Genomic DNA, 6,816 nt, shown 5'->3' with positions numbered 1-6,816 from the left:
TCTTGCCTTGAATCCTTATAAGCAATTATAATAACTGAGATCTAAACTCATTTAACTGATGAAGCATGGCACACAGTGGAGACACAGTTCTAAATATCAAGTACATCATTCTTCTTTCTGAGATGCACCATATTTAGAGCAATTTCTTTTTCTTTTTTTTAAATAATACTTGGATCCCAAATCATTTGAGTTTTCTTTCAGACCTGAAGAAGCAGCATTATTTAATACATGAATAGGGAAACATTGTCATTATGGTCAAAAAAAAAAATCAATGCCTCATTCTAAATTCTTTCAGTCTTCAGGAAGTTTATTGTCCATCCTTATACCCTCTCATTAAGAGTAATATATTTAACAATGCCCATCTGTGAAAGACAGTCTTCAGTTTTACAACCTTGCTCAAGCCATTACTATTATACTCTATCAGTAAACCCTTTTCAGAAGATTTGAAAGAACAAGTTTTCTGATATTCCTCTTCAGCCTAGTTTCCTTCAAAACCTTCCTCTTGTATAATATCAAGCATGAATATAAGAAAATGAAAGAGACAAAACCTTGAGAAAAAGGGGATAATATGAAAGAATGATGTCTCAATTGATGATAAAAAAAAATCACTGGGAAAAAAAAAACAACCAAAAGAATAGATGATAGATTTTTAAATTGATAACATGAAAAAGTCTAAGAGGTAAGTAATTCAGGAGTGGCTGGATCCAAGAGCACAACTATTGTATCTGGTGCTCATTCTTAACCTCTCAGCTAGCTATATGTTTCTCTGAGATACTCTGATTCCTAGGCAAGCTCAAAAACCTGTTGTATTAGATTATCCTTTCAGGTTTGATATATTTATTCCTCTTTGATCATGGCAGCTGAGTCCCTTTCCAGGGAGTTGTGCTCAGCTGAGGAGATCCACATTTTCAAGGACACTGTCTCTCCCTAGAGGCAGCCTACATCCAATGACTGCTCAACAGGGAATCTAAAGTCCCTGGCTCCTTGCCTGAAGTGACGCTTTCTAAAGAGCCACCCAGTTCTAGAGCTCTGAAGGGTCAGTTGAGACATTTGTGACTCATCCCAACTCAGTCCTCCCTCTGCCTGATTCTACTTCCTTTACTCCCTGCTATGGTCTGAACATTTGCGTCCCCCCAAAATTCACATGCTGAAGTCCTAACTCCCAAGGAGGTAAGTAGATCATGAAAACGGAACCCTCATGAATGGGATCAATGCCCTAATGAAAGAGGCCAGAGAAAGCTCTCTTGCCCCCTGTAACCATGTGAGAGCACAGCAAAAAGACACTTATCTGTGAACCAGGAAGTGAGCTCTAGCTTGACAGCAAATCTGCAAGAAATTTAATCTTGGATTTCCCAGTCTCTAGAACCGTGAGAAATTCATTTCTGTTGTTTATAAGTCACCCAGTCTATGATCGACTTGTTTTACTAGCCTGAATGAACTGAAACACTATCTTTCCTTTATTGACCCCGAGAGTGTCTTCCAATAAACTTCCTGAACATATCTCTGCTCAAAGTTCCAGACTTTTGTCTTCCTAACTCCAACTTCAACAGAAAGATAGCTTTGTTTTCATATTGTTTCAAATAAAGCCCAGGAAGAAAGCCCATTATCCTGGCCTGGGCCACATGCCCATTGGAAAGCTATCACTTTGGACAGCAGAATGACAAGACCAACCAAACCATGTGTTCTCTCAAGCTTCTGGACTATGAGGGATAGTTAGACCCCATCCAAAGGCATGAACTGAGAGTGAAGGAAGGATAATTCCCCAGGGAAAAACTGAGGTTACTTACCAGAAGAAGATGAAATGAATGGTGTGGAAGGAAACAACAAAAAACACAACATATATACACTACTAAAAAGATGTATATTTATTTTTTTAATAATTCTAATTTAAGTATATTGTATTTTATTCTTACATCAAAATAATGAAATAATGAAATAAAAGTAAACATAATAATAGCCAACACTTGAGTCTTAACCAAGTTCTAGTTATTCCGCTGTATACTTCTTTATATATACTTTAGTTTTATTAGCACATTTTATTTTAATAATGATTCTACAAGCTGGACACTAAAATTCCCATTTTATAGATAAATAAACTGAGGCTTAGTGAAGTTAAATTGCCAAAATTACATAGTTAGTATTTAATATTCTTTCACTACTCCTTCCTTGTCTCCATTACTAAATTAAGTTTAGTTCCACAATTAAATTAAGTTTCTTCATAAACATACATGAGGTTCTGTCATGGATTATATTACCTTTTCCTGAATCATCAAGATTCCTTGTCTGATATACTTCTTATAAAAGCTTTGTATACATATTTGCCTCCCCATTGAACTCGAGTGTACACCTAATTTAGCCAGTGAAATTTGGAGTGTCACTTCTGGGAAGGAAATTTTACATGTAGCATGCCAGGTATGGCTTGCCAAATATTTTTTACCTATTTACCACAATTCCACCAATATCCCAGACAGAGATTGTTCCATTAGCCTGTGTTCCAGAATGAAGACAACATTTAGCAGAGCCAGAAATAGATATTTGGTATTGTTAAGAAATAAACATTTATTCATAGAGCTTTGGAATAAAAGACACAGTAATAAACATTGTGCATTTTCTGGAGAGACTCCTCTGTATAACTTCCTTATGAACTTCTGGCAATAAATGATATTGGTGAGATACTGGAAAACATGACCTAGAACAGAGAGATGTCACAATTTTTCAAAAGGCAAGTTCAGATAACTATATGATAATACATTTGATATGATAAAAATATTTTATTAACACAAAGTAACATGAGCATTATGAACTCTAATAGATTCTTTAAGAACACATGATTCTAAAATAAATTTATTCCACTTTATTCATGTTATTGGACTGATTGATCAAGGTAACATGATGTACATACTATATTTGAATTTTGCACTGATATTATACAAAAACATGGACACCCTTTTTCTAAGTGCAAATAATTCTAATGTCTGTCTTCATCCTGTAAAACAGATACTATCCTTGTTTTAGATGAGTACATTAAAGCTCAGAGAAATCAAATAAATTTCCCAGTTTCACACAGTGGATGATTTGGTTTGAAACCAAGACAGACAAGACAGAAAATAAATGCTTGCTTAATGCAGTGTAGTTAAGTAAATTCATAGATGACAGAAAACTTCATCCTTAAAGTATTGAGTAAGCTGAGCTCAGATTTATTTAGTCTGAGAACATGGTCTCTTTGGCAAAGCAAAAAAATTACAAAATTCTTTTGCAGTGTGTATTCTCTGTTTTGTAGTTTATGATTTAGAAATAGAAATTGTATATTCCCTACATGTGTTACTATATATTTATTATGTAGAAAATACGACTAATCCCTCCCTCCAAACACACAGAATATCCTTTTTTTTATAAAGTTATATATACCAGATTTAAATGGACTCTTTCTGCATTTATTAACAAGGTCACATAGATCTTTTGTTGTCCCCAACAGAGATGGGAATTTCTGATTCTTTCTAAAACTTTCTTCTTGTTAGGTGACAGAAAGTGACATACTTTTTAAGTAGTCTTTCTTCACAAATTCTACATGGATGTCAGAGAATCTGTTATTCTGCTGATATTTTAGAAGTAAAAGCTGTCTGATTTCTCCTTTTTCTTCACTTTTCACTCCATCAGATGAAATATCATTTACTTTGTCAATACTTCTTTGACAATATCCTTTAAATTTGACCATTCCTCCCTACATATATTACAGAGTCCCTATTTATACCAGGAGAAGTAAACTAGCGGGAGAAAAAAATTCAAACATCTCTGTAGCTTAACAAAACAAAAGTTAATTTCTTGTCATATCATCATCTAATGAAGATGGGGTGGCTCTTTTCGAAAGTTTTCCTTTAGGGGTAAATATGAAGAAGGAGGTTTATGTAATTGTGTCTTTTATCTCGACTTCTTCAAAAACTGCTATACAGAGGGACGGAGGAAAAGTGGATGATCAATGAAACATTTTATGATCAAGACTAAAAATTATGTCTTTACTTAAGCCAAATATTCCACTGCCCAGAAATCTGTCATAAGTTCCAAGAATAATGGATTTTTGGCCTGGGAAATTATAGTTGATTTTTTTCCAAGGGGCACAGAGAAAGAAAACAAGTTTGCTAAGCATATGACATTACCTTGGCTTCACTATCCCTAGAAATATTTACTACTTCCTGATTTACTATGACACTACTGTTGTTGATTTTATTTTTTAATTGACCACCCAGTTTTACAGAGATATTCCATAGTAATTTATTTCCTCATTCAAACATTTCGTCTGGTTATCTATTATCTGTTTATGGAGTATATGCAATAAATCATATTATGTTAACTTACTTTAACTGTAATGCCCAATTAATAGACAATTGAACTTAATGCATATGCACATACTTAACTGCCATTAATATTATAATTATAATTATAATTATAATATAAATATAATGATATATTTATAACATAAATATTATAATTATGTCAATATATAAGGGAGAGTAGTTGAAAATATATATAATTTGTTAAAAGAGGTGGTAAAAATACTTAGAATCATTTTAAGAATAAGTGTGCCCATACTAACTTAAGTTAGTATTCAGAGAGAGATCAATATTAAAATTATCCAAAGTATCACAAATGCTTGTTTTGGATTTTCTGAATATTTTCATACCAAGGAAAGACTTATGCAAATAGACCCAGAAGAATGTTGCCTACATAATTTGATTTAAGATGTAAATGACTCCTCTATCTACCAAATCATCCTTCTATCTAAAATGACCAATCCTGTGGGCGCCCGGGTGGCTCAGACGGTTAAGCGTCTGCCTTCGGCTCAGGTCATGATCCCAGAGTCCTGGGATCGAGTCCCACATCGGTCTCCCTGCTCCTTGGGAGCCTGCTTCTCCCTCTGCTTCTCTCTCTCTCTCTCTCTCCCCCTCTCTGTCACTCATGAATAAATAAATAAAATCTTTAAATAAAATAAAATGACTAATCCTTACCACTAAAATCTTTGTATTGAAATAAGATGTTTTTTCCGAAATAAGGAAAGTTCTGTGCATGAATTCATTACCATTCATGTTTACATGAACATGATACATAAGAATAGCATGCAGAGGTGTGAAGTAAGGGAATGTGAAAAGTGCAGAGAACTGAAGGGACAAACCAAGAGCACGTGACCGTCCTCTGAGACTCTGGACATTCAGGCTGGAGAGCAGCACATTTAGTTTAGGGAAATATAAAGTGAGGATGTGAATGCCAAGAGATATTTCACTTCATTCAAAGCTTTTTGATATGCCTGAGATTGGTAATGTGTATGTTAAATCAATGACTGCATTAGTATTTAGCTTTATTTTTTTTATTATGTTATGTTAATCACCATACATTACATCGTTAGTTTTTGATGTAGTGTTCCATGATTCATTGTTTGCGTATAACACCCGGTGTTCCGTGCAGAACGTGCCCTCCTTAATTCCCATCACCAGGCTAACACATCCGCCCACCCCCTCCCCTCTAGAACCCTCAGTTTGTTTCTCAGAGTCCACAGTCTCTCATGGTTCGTCTCCCCCTCCAATTTCCCCCCCTTCATTTTTCCCTTCCTACTATCTTTTTTTTTATTTTATTTTGCGTTACAAATTTTCACTTTCCTAGAAAAAGATGTATACACAAAATGCACACAGCAAAAACTCAATTATGTTAACATGCTAGCCTGGGTTACTGAGAAAAGCGAGTGTCTGGCAAAGATCGCATAGTAATGGTTCACTGGGGGTGGGGGATGGGAGGCAGGGGAGGAGAGATTAAAAAGGACAGACAATGAAGTGAAACCGGGAAGATGGACACGCAAATACTAAGACCTGGCTTACTGAGAAACACAGCTGTCTTCTCCGTCACTAAGGATGAGAGGCCGCGGGGCAACAACTGCCGCCAGAAGGAGCCTATCCATGAAGTGGAGGGGTCGAATATTGATCCGCTGACTCCTTCTCTTTAAAATCACTCACTGAGTCAAAGCTGGCCGCTTTTCGGAATTGTGCTAATTGCTACGATGACCAGAGGCTGTTATGCGTCCAGCATCTCTACCGCAGACACTGCAGCTGCCAACAACCCACCTCAATAGGCACCAAGGAGGAAAGGCCACTGTCCTAGCTGGGGAAGGCAAACGAAAAGGGTGAGCTGGGAAAAGAAGAAGATAGCAGGAGAGGAAGAATGAAGGGGAGTAAGTCAGAGGGGGAGACGAACCAGGAGAGATGATGGACTCTGAAAAACAAACTGAGGTTTCTGGAGGGGAGGAGGGTGGGGGGATGGGTTATCCTGGTGATGGGTATTGAGGAGGGCACGTTCTGCATGGAGCACTGGGTGTTATGCACAAACAATGAATCATGGAACAGTACACCAAAACAAATTATGTAATATATGGTGATTAACATAACAATAAAAAATCTAAAAAATAAAAATAAAAAAAAGAAGGGGACTGTGGCGGCAGCCATGGCTTTCCAACCACAGGAAGAGTGGAGTTGGTATCTGGGGCCACTCTGGGCAAAAAACTATCGGGCAACAATCTTGTATGGATTTCTTCCATTTCTCCCTCCTCCCGGCCTTTGGAGCAAAGGCATGTTTGAATAATAAGCATGCCGCGGAAGCTAATGTCTCCCTAAAGATAGAGACTCCAAGGGGGTTCTAGGGTAGTAATTTGCCTTTTCCACCTTGAAAACATTTCATTATAGTCCAAGGTAAGGAATAATTTATTCATTATTACTATTTTATTATTTTATTTTTGGAGAAGAGGATGGGCAGTTACGCCAGCAGGCATACAAGAGC

General features: G+C 36.5%; 1 long non-coding RNA gene across 1 annotated transcript; it reads right to left on the bottom strand.

The window, feature by feature from the left end:
• Positions 1-2,534: 2,534 nt before the first annotated feature.
• Positions 2,535-6,284, bottom strand: LOC141373849 (uncharacterized). The gene is made up of 2 exons (XR_012380202.1): positions 5,865-6,284; positions 2,535-2,689 (listed from the first exon to the last, which is right to left on the bottom strand). It is a non-coding gene; the product is annotated as an uncharacterized lncRNA (long non-coding RNA).
• Between the last annotated feature and the right edge of the window lie 532 nt (positions 6,285-6,816).

This window comes from Callorhinus ursinus, unplaced genomic scaffold (assembly GCF_003265705.2).
Source record: "Callorhinus ursinus isolate GAN/ISIS: 27379988/994484 unplaced genomic scaffold, GSC_fseal_2.0 scaffold1, whole genome shotgun sequence".
Taxonomy (NCBI): domain Eukaryota; kingdom Metazoa; phylum Chordata; class Mammalia; order Carnivora; family Otariidae; genus Callorhinus; species Callorhinus ursinus.
This window is presented reverse-complemented; position numbering and strand designations above follow the sequence as displayed.